The following is a 14363-nucleotide window of genomic DNA, read 5'->3' as shown; positions in this document are numbered from 1 at the left end:
CCATGACAAAGACTATGTATGAAAATCCAGAGGACACTGAAGGTCCATCACAGAGATCGTGAGAACTCCTATAGATGCCTGCTATGGTCCTCTATAGTGCCTCTCCTTAGGAGGGATGAAGTCTTTAGTCTCAAGTTATAACTTTTATTGGGACAACATAGAAAATGATATCGAGTAGACTTTTTATGCTTATGTAGCATGAACCCAAGCACATCCAGCCTCTGACCACACGCCGCAGCACCCAGTCTTAGACGAAGCTAACATCGAGCCATAGAACAGGCCAGTGTTGGCATTCCTATAACATGCACCCAGAAAGTGATCTAGTCCGTTTCTTAATTACTTCACAGGAAATCCAGAATATTTCTGAGCTTACGCTTTTCCCATAATGATAAAATATGCTGAAAATAGATATCCTTCCTTAGCTCCATCTGGATTTTAAAAATAGGATGATAGTCATTATGGCTCTCCAGGATTTGAGAGAACTATTGTACGATTGTGAAGCTCTCACAGATACTGCAGCTCTGTACAACACATAGATGTGTATGTAATGGTTTGTATTTACTATAAAAATATAATAGCATATAATCAACATTTGTTGGTAACGGAACACATAATTCTATAGTGAAAATACTTTTGTAATAGTCCATTGTGAAGTTCCTATAGGTCTGATGTAGAATCATTATAGAGACCTTAACTTATCAGAATGTTAAGATATCATTCACGTGTCTGTTTAAAGAAGTAGAAGAATATGCACGTTAGCTGAAGGTCTATGATTCTGGAACCTGCACATTCTCTTGGGCACCTGGAGATTTTAGTTAAAACCCGTAGACACATTGATAGGCCCTAATGGTTCTTGTGTATAGAAAATATGTGCAGTGAAAGGTTAAATTATCATCCATCTTGTTGTTAGGTTCTTGTAAAGGAACCTGTCTTAGCACCAGATGATTCAGGCATAAAATGTCCATGATTTGTTGAAGCCGGTCTGGCATCTATCAGAGGTGCACCAAAATACTCTGCAGAGGGAACGCACGCAAGAAGTCTATGCCAATGGTGGCATTTAAGAGAGGCTTGTTTGGTTGGGGACAAGCCCTGCTCACAAGCCATCATTTTGTATTGAATCTATTCTCCTTGTCTAATCCCACAGATAAAGAAGAGAAAGAGGCGTGATAATAGGGCTGTGACGATTTACGTGAAGTTATTCCTATTATTTGATTTTTCTGTTGAGAAGAAAACTTGTTGAGACCCATATTCCACAAAAAAATCTGCTTGGTGCTAAAATCTTGTCAAAGGTAAGTGAAAATTAATTGTGAACCTTTTACGCTGGTCCGGAATATTAACACTACTGGAACTGTATTGATTTAGCTGTCAAAGATGTGGTGTTTTATGTGTTATACACAACATTGGCAAAACTGAGAACTTTCCCACTGGTGGTGGGGTAGATGGACCTCAGTCTAAGTTCCATGCATGAGCCAAGCTACACTCAGGGCTGGTGCAAGGATTTTTGCCACCCTAGGCAAAACATAATTTTGCCGCCCCCGGCTCCACCCCCACAAGCATCTCCCCTTTTGCCACACCCATCCACTCCCAACTGGCTGACTCACTCCCACTCCTCCCCATAGTGTCCGTGAGCCGTGAATGGCCGTCGCCGCGCTTCTAATGAATGACCACGGCCGGCGGTTCGCGGCTGCAGGCTGCGCGGCTGCCGGCGCCCCCTCCAAGTAGGCACCCTAGGCTACACACATAAGGATATTCCCTTTCTATGGATGTTGGCTTTGTTGAAAGATTCCATTTTGTACGGCATTCTTGGAGTTTCAGTAAATTTTGTGTATATAACATTACATCACCACTTTGGATTCTTTTAATATTTAAGGTTGATTTGTTACAGCAATTTTTTTTTCTGGCTTCCAGGCTCGATATATAATGCCTTGTCAATGCAATGTGTGATTTGTGGACTGCATGTGAAACTATTTCGGTTACTGGGGCCATTTTTGACCTTTAGAATTTACTTTTCTTTACATTTTTTTCCGGCTATTTGCAGCCACGCATTTATTTTATGTTATCTTGCATTTTAAATGCTTTAAAAAAATACCGTAGTCATGTGTGTTTAACTGCCTGTTTATATTAAGAACATGTCTATTTATGTTAACATGATGAAGCCCAGTTGGTTATTAGAATGGAACTTTGTTGAATTGTTCTATTTTTATGCTAAAAAATGCTTCATGCTTTATGTTTAAGTTGCTGATTTTTTACGTATATATATATATATATATATATATATAAAACAAATCATAAAATAGATGAAAAGTGGGTTTGCTCTGTATTATTGGTTTAAAGTGATGTTTTTATTTGTATCTGCTACGTTGTAGCGTACATTTGCCTTTCTGAACATTCTTCTTGTTGTTGTATATCGGCTATGCCTTTTTTGATGCATCCTGTTCCTGGTACCTTTTGGAGGCCAAATGTCCACTCAATGTGTGGACAACCTCTCTCTTTTTGTTGAAAGCCTCCGTAAGCTTCTGGGATGTACCAACGCACTTCATGGTTCTTGGATATAACTTAAAGTTCCTTGTTATAATTGTTCTGGTTGGCCCTGAGAGTCGTTGTTTCCAGACTAGCATAAGGAATAAAAATCAGAGGAAATGGTATGGATGCTAAAATACAAATACAAGAGAAATGCGGGGTGTCAAGGAGGACAAGTGGACAGCTGCCTTCTGTGTACCTCAAGTTATAAGAATTTGAACCACGACCAGCAGGTGGCAGCATCGGTGACCTGGCAGAATCTCGACCATTACCCTTTGGTTTTAGGGTGCGATGGGGTGCTGGGACCCCCCAATGGACTGAGCTCGCTGTGGTCTGTGGGAGCCAAATATTGCTCGATATATTACTAGATCATTTTGTCATATTTGCCTAATTGGCTGAAAATGACCAACTAACCTGAAGCAATATAAGTAAACAATGGAAATAAATGAAAAATAGAAAATCATGAAATCATTATTTATGATACAGTGCTGTGAAACAAGCATTTGCCCATTCTTGATTTCCTCTATTTTTCTTATATTTCAGATCATCCAATAATTTTAATATGATATTATTATTTTTTATTATAGGTGGAATCTGCATATTTCTAGTTGCTTTAAGCCATCAGCGCTGACTTTGATCGGCTTACCAAGTCATGCAAATTAATTAAAAAAAAATAATAATAATTCTAGGTGGGTTGCCATGATGTGTCCTTAAGACCCCAATACAATTGTAACAGTATAACAGTTGTAAATACATATTTATTAATTAAAAATTGTCTTTTACTCAAGGCCAATTAAGCAAGATGTTCAAGGGATGACCAGACAAAGTAAACTGTTCTGAGCTTTAAGACATACGACAACAGGAAGTAAAATTCGATTAATTGTGAAATTGTAAAATATATGCAAAGTGACATTTCTGTCGATATAAAAATACTTAACAAAACGTGAAAGCAAGTTAATGAATGTTTTTATGATAGTATTCCTTTAACGCTGTTCAACCGTTTTCCCTATGCTCCACAATATGTTGTTACACAATTCAGATTTGGCACTGTACTTATAATTCTATAAAAAACATAACATACATATCCTGATTTCTGTGATTGTGACATAAAGTGTAATGAAGAACATATGTTTGAATTGTAGACCACAGCAAAGTGTTCTCCGGTTATTCAGAAGAATAAGATATGGTTGATTTTATATCCATACCTGAGATCTCTCCTAGTTTGACCTGGAGTTTCTGGACGAAGCACTTCATCCCAATCCCACGTTCCCTGAATGCCATGCCCACTCTGCACCCACTTTTCCCCTGCCTACTTCCCTCCCACTGAAGGCTCCTTGTGGCTAGTCCCACAGACTCACTCCATCAAAAGAGGGAGAGCTTCGGGTATCATACTCTGAAAAGAAGAAATGTTGCTGCGCTAAGCTAGTCACAGGCTCAAATAATACAAATGTATAATACGAGGCCTACCTGTTTGGTAGGCCTCGTATTATACATTTGTATTATTTGAGCCTGTGACTAGCTTAGCGCACCGACATTTCTTCTTTTCCCTGTTTGCACATATTTGAGGTTGTTGGCTCCTCATCAGTCTGGTTGCAGCTTGCTGTCCAGGGGTTAATAGGGAGGAGGTTTAATTGCACCTCCCCCAACACATTAATAAGGTTTTGGTAGCAGTATAAACTGCTTTGTGTGCCCACTATGTAGGAGGTGAGAGTAGGATCTCACCCTATTGAGAGTGTGCCTTGACGTGGCGGGTGAGCTTAATTATGCTTTGGCCAATTCATATAACCAAAACCTCTCATTTATATTATGTTTATGTATTTGTTGCCAACTTTATTAGGGTAAGAAGCGCAGACAGTTTTTGTTTTTTGTTATCATACTCTGAAAATCTCCTAGGTATGTCCATACCTGGGAACTCTCCCAGTTTGACTGCTCCAGTTCTCTAGGTCAGTACCTGAATCCTCCGGGTCGCGGGAGCCCCACCACCTGCCCATTTCCCCTTTAAATGGGGCCGTTTCCCATGATGTCAGTGGGAATGCCCACTGACACCAGTGGGAAGGCCCATTGACATCCGTTGGACCGCCCGGCAACGTCAGTGGGCAGTCCTGGCCGTGTCCAGCAAGGGTAGACGCCAGGTAGCTAAAGCCCACAGGTATATATGCCTATATTACACCTAACAACATCTTGATTGCTGATTTACTATATTTTTCATTTTATATATAATATTGAAGAGGTAGGAAACCTTTTTTATTATTCATTCTTTCATTTGATATCATGTTGACATCACGTATACAACATCACAAGTTGAACATCTATACAATCATTGCCTTAATCTGGCAGAAGAAACGATTGGTTAAAACTGGAACGGGGTAATAAAAAAGTATGTGAGGGTGTGTATTGAATACCAAAAGTTGTACTATACTGGACTATACTATGTTGGACTATGCAGAACAGACCAATAGTTTAAGGGTGTCCAAAGCCCAAGTAGTAGGCCAAGGTGAAGGGACCAAAGGTAACATGGATATTATCTCAGTCAATGGAGATTAGGAGTTTAAGTCTAAAGTATAAATCCAGAAATGCATGGAACCAAGCAACACAACCGAAAATGATGGGTCTGATGTCTACGTACAGTACAGGACGCACCGTAAGATGGGAAGTTAAAGGTTCTGATGGCAAAAGTGATATTTTTTTCTAGGGGAAAGAGCTTTACTAAGACTTTTTATGACTTTGTGATAACTACTTATGTAACTGAAGATGTGATACCTCAACCATGTAGCGTGGGCAGAGCCAGATGTGAAGTGCAAACACAGATACCCTATAAAACGGAACATCTAGTTTTTAAAATTATTAAAGTTAAATTAAAAAGAACACCAACTTTTACTAGCAAAAAAAAGTCCCTAAAATAAGAGCATCTTCAGAGGAGCATCAGAGGCAAAGACACTGCCCAAACTGCTACACATGGTAATATTAAACCCCTAACATTTTAGGCATCCAAAATCGGGACATCAGCGATGGAGTTGTTGCTAAAGAAGGGAGTGGGAGAGACTAAAAAACCTCCAACCCTCCACCTTACCTCAAGAGCCACATGGGAGCTGCACTGCCTGTCTATGTGGCACAGACCGACATTTCAGTGCCATTCAGGGGAGATTAGGATCTCCTTGACTGGCCGATGGTCCAGTAGGATAGTGGGGCAATTTCAGAGTATATGGACATCTTACAGAATTCCTTCTTATCTATATTCTGTAGCTTGTTTCACAGCAGAGATGCAGAAGAGACGGTTCGTACAGATCATGTATGTCTGCATGGAAGCAAAGCAAAATTTGTGAACAAATTCTTTGTAGGCCTTCACGTTCTTTATCAGCGGAGACTTGAATGGGATGTCTGTTAAGAGCTTGTCAGGCACTTACGGGTTTCCGATACAGCCTGCATATGACTTCTACAGAAGAGAATGCAAGAATTCTCTGGCAAACACTACTGAATTTAACATATGTGACCCGCAAGACTTAACTGTGCAAACTTAAATACATTTGTTCTTTATCTGTACAAGAAGCAGACACACACAATTTTACCTATCTTTCCATGCAGTTTCACACAATATCCACAGACATGAATTTACAGATGACTTTAGAAAAGAATTTTGACTTGCAGTTAAGGAGGAAATCCTATCGGAAAGACATAAACCTATTTCCGTTTTGCTATTTTTTTTTTTGCTGAACAAATGGATGGATAGTTGAACATTATTCTAGGGTTTCTGCTGACTTTGTCTTGCCTACAGATAGCCTCTATGTCCTTAGAAAAAGTTTTAGGAATTCTTAAAAATAACAAGACACACTTATGGGCATTTATAATATATAAAAATATTAACTAATATGCATAAAAATAAATATATTATAAATATATATTTATATATATTTATAATATATAATATAAATACATTATATATATCTTATATATTATAAATGAATAATATATTTATATTTATGCATATTAGTTAATATTTTTGTATATTATAAATGCCCATAAGTGTGTCTTGTTATTTTTAAAGAATTCATAAAAGTTTTTTAAAAATATTTTTTCAAGTTTAGTTTTTACTATTTGGCATCAAAACCGTAAAAAAACAAAACAGGTACTACAAGAAATATCTTCCCCCAGGGAGACAATATACGTATCCTTTAGGGTTCCCATTCCCGTTCCCAGGGAAACAATACATCTAAAGGCATGTAAAACTAAGATTATATTCACAAGGAAAATACAATCTATTTATATATCTATATCTATCGGGTCAGAGATGGCATGTACACTCTCGCCTTACTTTAAACACTTAGCTGTGTAGAGGTATGATCTGTATATCTCACTTTGAAGGGTTAAATTTCTTGCTGTAAACAAATGCAACCAAGTGCATCTAGCAGGTGCGGAGTCAAAAAAATCATACCCACTGTATATTTAGGCTAAATATTTGGTTTGCAATGCAAACTGATTAATCTTCTTTCCTGTATAAACCTATTTACTATAATTCATATGGCATAACTACACGCAAGAAAAGTTAGATTATATTTAATGCAAATATCTAACCTTTTTGGGGGGGTTTTATTTCTTGTTTTTTAATGTGTGCGCTAAAAAGGGCAAAATAAAAAAGAATGGCGCTGGGCTTTTATACAGCCCATTTCCAAGAAATAATCTAAAGTGAAACACAACGGATCGACAGGGCCAGATTTAGAGGCCACCCCGCATGTACTAAAAGAGTTGCGTGATGAAGAATCAGGTGTGGATGACGTTACTGTTAGCCCGACCCTTTCGCCTCCATCGAGTCCCTAAGTGACGCTCGAAACGCATACCCGTATCTGGTATCAGGGCAGGATAACTGGCGCTCTCCCTCTGCCCCTTGGGGCAATGCTAGTCCTCAACAGCGTTGCATATCCTGGAGAAAGACAGAAGTTACCTGGAAACCTTAGAGTCTCTGGCTCAAACCTAGAGAGATCCCAGGTATGCACATGACCATTTAATCTAAACCAAATTAGGGGGAAATGGTAGTCTGTCCGAAAGTGGGGCTGCTCGCAGAGTGTGCATGTAGCAAGAAAGAGGGCTCTGGTCAAGGTAGAGGAGTAAAGGGGTAAAAGAGGGAGGGGGGGAGGCAGTAAGAGTAGGTAGGTAAGGAAGTGTGTGTATGTAAGTATGTGTTAGCAGGAGTCCGTATGTGTATAGCTGTTAGTGTGAGTATGTGAATGTGTGTGTGAGAGTGTAAGTTTGTGTGAGAGTGTGTGTAAATATGTGTGCTAGTGCGTATATGTTAGTTATTAGGGGAACATTACATTGCAGTAAAAGATTTGCTACTAGTGTGATAGATGTGTACAAACGTGCCAGTTCGAAGTAAATTTAAAAACAATAAAACAATGTTTAAAAGAATCTCTAAGATCTGTGATATGTTATACTGTAGAAAAAAAGGCAAAAAAAAACGAATAACAATGTTCATGGAGCTATAGAAGAAATTGGCCGGCTTTGTTACTAACACTATTATCATTCGCTTTTAAATATATAGAATCCCAGTGATTAGGTCCCATCTGAAAAGTTTTCTGCCAAGAGACTGGACCTTTGTTTCAGCACAAATACATCTGACGGTGGAAATACCCCCCACACACATTCATTAAACCATTCATGGGAATGACCACACTTAATCTTTCTCAACCTATATGTAGTTTTAAATGCAGCGTCCTGCTCTCAAGGGGAAGACCACTACTGCTCTTCGATGATTTAGGGGTTATTCAAAGAATGCTTAAGAAGATCTCTGAGTGACACCTCATTAGGTGGAGGTGGAATTGTCTTATTGGTAAGGAATCTTGAAAAAATGGCATTCAACCCTTTCATACAATCAATCTTTTTGTTTAGTGACCATGGCTGATGTTTAAGTAATCTCTGTGTTTTTTGCACGCAAAATCCCAGCCTTTTAAGTATGTCTACCATTTCCAGCTGCCAAACCAATTCAGTATTGTCTGCTGTTTTACACTTTTTTTCAGCCAAAAGGGGGGGTTGTCAAGAAGCTGAAACTCAATACGCCAGTTCGCCATTCCCTGAAAGAGTTAAACCTTGTGAAAAATAAATTCTCATGTTCTCATTAATTTGGCTTCCATCTTTGGTCCAATATATATCAGTCTATTTATATATATATATATAAATATATATATATATATATATAAATATATATATATATATATATATATATATATAATCAATATATCAATATATATTATATATAATATATATATAAGATATATTGATATATATATATATTATATATTATATATGTTATATATAAAATATATATATAATATATAATATATATATATATATATATCAATATATATTATATATATATATATATATATATAATAGTTTGAAGTGTAGCTTGCGTTTAAAATGTAGATTAATTTAAGATGTGTGAAACTGTGTATAAAATTAATATTTATTCAATCAATGCTACTGATGAATAAAAAGAAAATAGTGTTCATATTACCTAAGATTATAATTAAATGTAAATTAAATTATATCTCATTAAACAAATATAAATGGATTTTTAAAAATTAAATATATACTCAGTATATACTTTTCCTGTTTGTACCAATTTATAAATGTTCTATCCATGGTGGTTATGGATTCAACCTCCATCAGTTCATTATACATTATGAAGGGCCAACACTAGCAAGCTTCTTCTTGCAAGAAGGGCTGAGCTGGCCCTGTATAGCGTATATTTTAATGTGTGAGGAAACTGGGGAAAAAATCCTATACGTTGTAACTATACATTATACAGGGCCAGACAAGCTTTTTCCTGCAGAAGAAGCTTCGTTTAGTAAATAAGCCCCCTTATGTCTGATAAAACAGCATAAAATGGAAAATACAATTGGAGTAGGGTGGAAACTTAGAAAGTTAAGATTTTCTACTAAATTTAAGTCATTATTGGTGTGTTTGAACTATACAATGTGGCCCTGCAAAAAAAATTAGATAATCATTGATTTTCTCAAGCTCCAGTCCAATCCGACTGTGAATATTTAGGGATTTCAGATTAACACATAGCTCGTTGCCCAATTGTATTAATATTCATTTATTATTTTTTTTCCATTAAACCAAATTGTAGAAGTCTGGCAGAATTAGGGACCCTTAAGGACTGACCCGCAAAAACCCTGGGTTTACTGGAAGCCGAGTTTAATTGTCGATGAGAGATAATCTACTATCAGCGATGATGCAAACAGAAAGACAGCCTTTGAAAAGAGGAGATAAGAGCGAAATGTTATTTGTTTCTATATCCACCTGCGCGTTATTTCTCAGTAAATTGTTTTTAACTTTTTTACATTTAGTTTAGTGTAGACAATTTATAGGACGGCTTTGATCTTGTGTGCGCTAGATCTATTCTAGTCAATGTTCTTTTTAAGCAGAGATACTGTGTGAAGTTCAACTGTTACGGCTATTGGGGTTTTTTAACGTTTTTGCCCTTCTTATAGATAAGAGTGATGGGGCGCAGCTGGGTAAGCAGCTGTTCTACTGGGAACTGGTATTTTGTGCCAAAGGTGATAGAATTGAGCTGTGTTTTGTATTTACATGTTCCGGAACATTGCTGTAATCTGTGGAATCTGAAACAGCATTGAGATGGAATCTAAGAAATGGAATGTGGTCACCAGGGAATAAATACCTAGTGAACATAATGAATTATTGATTATTTCATTGTAATAATGATAATAATAATGAATAAATAACCAGTGGCTTCTGCAAGTCAGCTACTTAATGAAGTATTTAGATTGTCTATTTTTTACGACCACCATACATGCAGAGACTCGGCGGATAAGCATGGAGAGCTGGTGAATCATCTCACCTCTTTCCGCTAGCTTGGAGAAAATAGCGCCGCCCTGGAGACCATGGAGGGTATTTTAAAAAGTTCCCAGTAATGTACGCATATAAGAAGATGGCTTAAAACAACCCCAGTTCCTTAGTTAATCAGAAATAACTAATCTTTGATTTTGGCTCATGATGATAATCTATGTCCTGTAATCTTTTTACTTTAGCAACTGTTACCAATGTAGAAAATGTATGGATGGCCGAATCTGATATCAATCAGTATATCAATCAGATACTAATGTTATGGCGACAACATGGTTACCAGGATGCTTGTGAAAAAAGTACTATTTCCGATAAGCATTAAATTAAAGTCTTCTTCTGGTCTGCCGAATCCATGAATCCTCGCTTGGTTGCTGGATAAGTAAAGCTTCAGCCAACAGATGGTTGTTGGAGAATATCCATCAGCTCATTAAGGATGAGTTCATAAAGGAATAGAAATCTAGTAAGTTACAATTTTCTTAGCGTTAAAGAATGAATAGCTCTAGGCATCGCTTCGGCTGTATGGAATCCTTAGGCAAGAAATTTTACGCACAAAGTATTTTAAAAAAACATAAAAGCTTAAAGGTAAGTAGAGTAATTATAATGTCCCTTTAAAACTGTTTTCTTTTACTTGGCTTCGAGCCAAGCCAGGTTCCCCTCCCTTCAATAAGGAGGAAACTCCCTTAGTAAGGATTACACCTCAGAAATAATCACTTGCGGCCATGAAAAGCATTATCAGCGTAGGACAGAACCAAACATTCTGCACGGAGGTGAAAGTTCAGGGAATAATGTAAGCCATGCCACCTCCCAGAACAAACACACAAACATCCTAACATACACTAGCCCTTACAGACACACGCTTACGTACCCTTACACATACAAACATTCCTTCACACAATGTCAGAACACATTCTCTCACTTCCCTTTGTGTCTCTCTCCCATATAGTCGATGCTCAGTGAAAGGGAGCATGGAAACTGAGGTCCCGTCCACGCGCTCCTGTCATTTTGGGCCAATTAAAAGAAGATTATTCTCACCAGAGTTCAGTCAACCTCTGGAGTCAGGAGGGTGGTGGACACCACAAATGGCGATGTAGGAGAGCTTTGTCCATGTACAGACACCTTGCCGACCCCTGCTAGATCATTACTAAAATTCATTATATACAGATGCATGACCTTATTGCCCATTTTATTGACACAATAGATCCATTTGTGGAGTTCTGGGGGCATTGGGTGGTGTAATCTAACAGATGCGAGGTTAAGAAAGAACGGAAGGCTGGTACAAAGTTGGAATGTGAGAAGAGGGTCCAACGTCACAGGATCCGTGTGTTTCCTTTATCTCTCTCGTCACATACTGGGGTTAAGATTACTGCATTGTACCCCCACCAGTGGTGTAATTTGTCTGGGCATTGGCCTAGGTCTGACCAAGAGCAGTACCCCCAGCACTCCAAACAACCTCGGCAGCCATTGTCCTCTCTGCTGTGATGTAATACTCTAATATTCTGCTCTCTGCCGCATAAGAGGTTGGGTAGGCTTACTATAACTAGTCGTGAATTTCAGTACATTATTTGTTGTTTATTATTTGTTGTCTATTTATTTTTTTTGTGCTAAAAAGAAAAGTATAATAACTCACTAGTGTTGTGGTAACTTGCATGCATATCTGGCATGTGTCCACAGAGGAAAGATAGAGAAGAAAGTGCCAGTTTTTTGGAGGAATTTCCTGTGAAAACCAGAAAGGGATACTTTCGCCCTTTTCCGCTTTCCGGGTGGAAAAATGTTTGTTTCTATTTGTGTATTTATGCATAGAAAAAATCTACAGCATTAAACACATCTCACACTTTGACAATAACATCAATGCCTGCACAGGTTTTTTGGATATGTTGAATGACATCATCTCCTGGGGCTTCCACCCTTTGCCGCAGCTCGAACCGTGAGATTGAGCATGGGGAGTCTGTAAAGCATATCTGGGAACTACCCTCTTGTGGGCAAGTAGCTTTGTGAAAGGGCAGGGATAGCTGCATGTAGGGATGGGGTGGGAAGAGGGTTGGGCGTAGGTGAAAGGTGGACATGGACAAACGCCGCTGTCCTGCTCAGAGTAAGAAGAACCTGACCCCGAGAGTTCCCAGTTATGCCATGAAGGCAAGTTGGAATTAGAGGCACAGGGGTCATAACTCATATATACAATATGGGCCCTATGGGCAGGGTAGATGGGCCAAATGCTTCTTAACTGCTGTCAAATTCTATGTCTCTAGAAGGACCTAAAAGTTTTTGATGGTGGTCGTCTTCTATATGCCCAGGAAGCAACTACGAAATACAGAGCCTCTGGGGCAAATCCAATAAGGATTGAAATCATTCAGAGACGCCTGGCACGTTATATCTCTATGCCTTACAAGTAGCTGCAGAGAAATAATATTTGTGCAATATTTTCTCAGTAATCTCCCTCCCCCTGTATTTTACATTTCAGATGTTTGATAACTTTACAGCGTGTTGCACATATCCTGAATTTCATAACTCGATGCTACAGGATGCTTGAAATGTTCAACTAAAACATATCATGTGTTAAGCAAATTTGTAAAGATTAAATGACTTTGCAAACAAGTTAAAAAAAAAACCAAAAAAAAAACAAAAGCAAACAAAAAACTTTCGACTCACTTTGGCTCCTATAGACTGAATTTGGGGCTGGACTGCATATTGCGCATGATCACGAGACCTTGCATGACATCATGGGACATCTTGTAAGTCGTCCCCAAACTAGATGTGCCTGTGGTCTAAGAATGTTCGTAATACCAGTTGTCAGCCCGCTCTGGGCCAGCCCAAGACTTTGTGCCGCCTGGGTCCAAGGATGAAATAATGTCCCCTCCACCCCACCAAAACCACATCCACCCATAGCTTGCCAATTAATAATCCAATTTGCCAATGAAGCTTGCACTCTAATGTAATTTAGTTCACCGAGAAAGGCTTTTTTACCGTTAGGGTTTATTACTTTTAGGGGGTTTTTGTAGCCCAGACAGTGCTACATATGTTAATATACACATATATGCATCTAATGTGCATCGTAAGCAAAAAATGAAGTAAATCAAACAGTAGATGACAAATCAACAGTTTTCTCACCATAAAAACCCACATAATCTGTTATTTTATATAAAAAAATATGTTTACTTTATTAATGTTTACTTTTAATTATGATAAATGACATTATATATGAGTTCGTCTTTAATTGATTTGCTCTGCGGGTCATGGAGGATCCCATCCTGTAACTGGCAGGAAAGGTCTCGTTATTGCAAAATAAAAAAAAAACTAACTTATTAAATATAACTTTAAAATCTAACTTTTATTGAATATATGTAAAAAATGGGTAATAAAAATTGAAAATATTAATCAAGCATGCTCTGTGTGCAAGGTAATTACACTCATGAGTTTTCGCACAGGGCATGCTTGATTAATATTTTCAACTTTTATTACCCATTTTTTTAATACATTCAATAAAAGTTAGATTTTAAAGTTATATTCAATAAAAGCTATTTTGTAATAGTGAGACCTTTCCGTCAAAATTGCATCTTTTGAGTAATAAAATATTATTTTATAGTGATTTTGAGTTGAATAATGATCAGTTTGTTTTTTTAAAATGAATGTTCTCGCTAAATGATTAAAAAAAATTAATAGTTCTCCTTGTAAATTACCTTTATTACAAAATATTGCTACATGATGACTATGACCATGCTTGGAACTTGCCAGGTCAAGCTACCCGATGCTCTACCTCTACCTGAGGTAGCAGCTGTGCAAGTGGGCAACCATGTATGTGGGTAGGGCTAGCCACATGAGAGGTGGGGTTAGCTATATGATGGGCGGGGCTAGGCACTAATAAGGGCCAGGCTAGTCCCAGATAGCCTCCAATTGTGTGAGAGTGGGAGGGGAATTGGGCGGGGAGTGGGCATGCCCTGAAGAAAATGCAGAATCAGCTGAAGAACAAGGGAAGCAGCTCTTCCACA

The 14363-nt window shown here is 38.0% G+C and overlaps 1 long non-coding RNA gene across 1 annotated transcript in view; it reads left to right on the top strand.

Annotated features, from left to right (window-relative positions):
• LOC128490124 (uncharacterized) overlaps positions 1 to 1260 on the top strand; it is a 125233-nt gene extending 123973 nt beyond the window's left edge. Inside the window, exon 3 of the long non-coding RNA XR_008353918.1 lies at positions 1145 to 1260. This is a non-coding gene — a long non-coding RNA (uncharacterized LOC128490124). The remainder of the gene's footprint in view (positions 1 to 1144) is intronic.
• The last annotated feature ends 13103 nt before the right edge of the window (positions 1261 to 14363 follow it).

Source organism: Spea bombifrons, chromosome 4 (genome assembly GCF_027358695.1).
Source record: "Spea bombifrons isolate aSpeBom1 chromosome 4, aSpeBom1.2.pri, whole genome shotgun sequence".
Classification (NCBI taxonomy): Eukaryota; Metazoa; Chordata; class Amphibia; order Anura; family Pelobatidae; genus Spea; species Spea bombifrons.
Note: the sequence above shows the minus strand (reverse complement) of the source record. Positions and strands in the feature narration are given on the sequence as shown.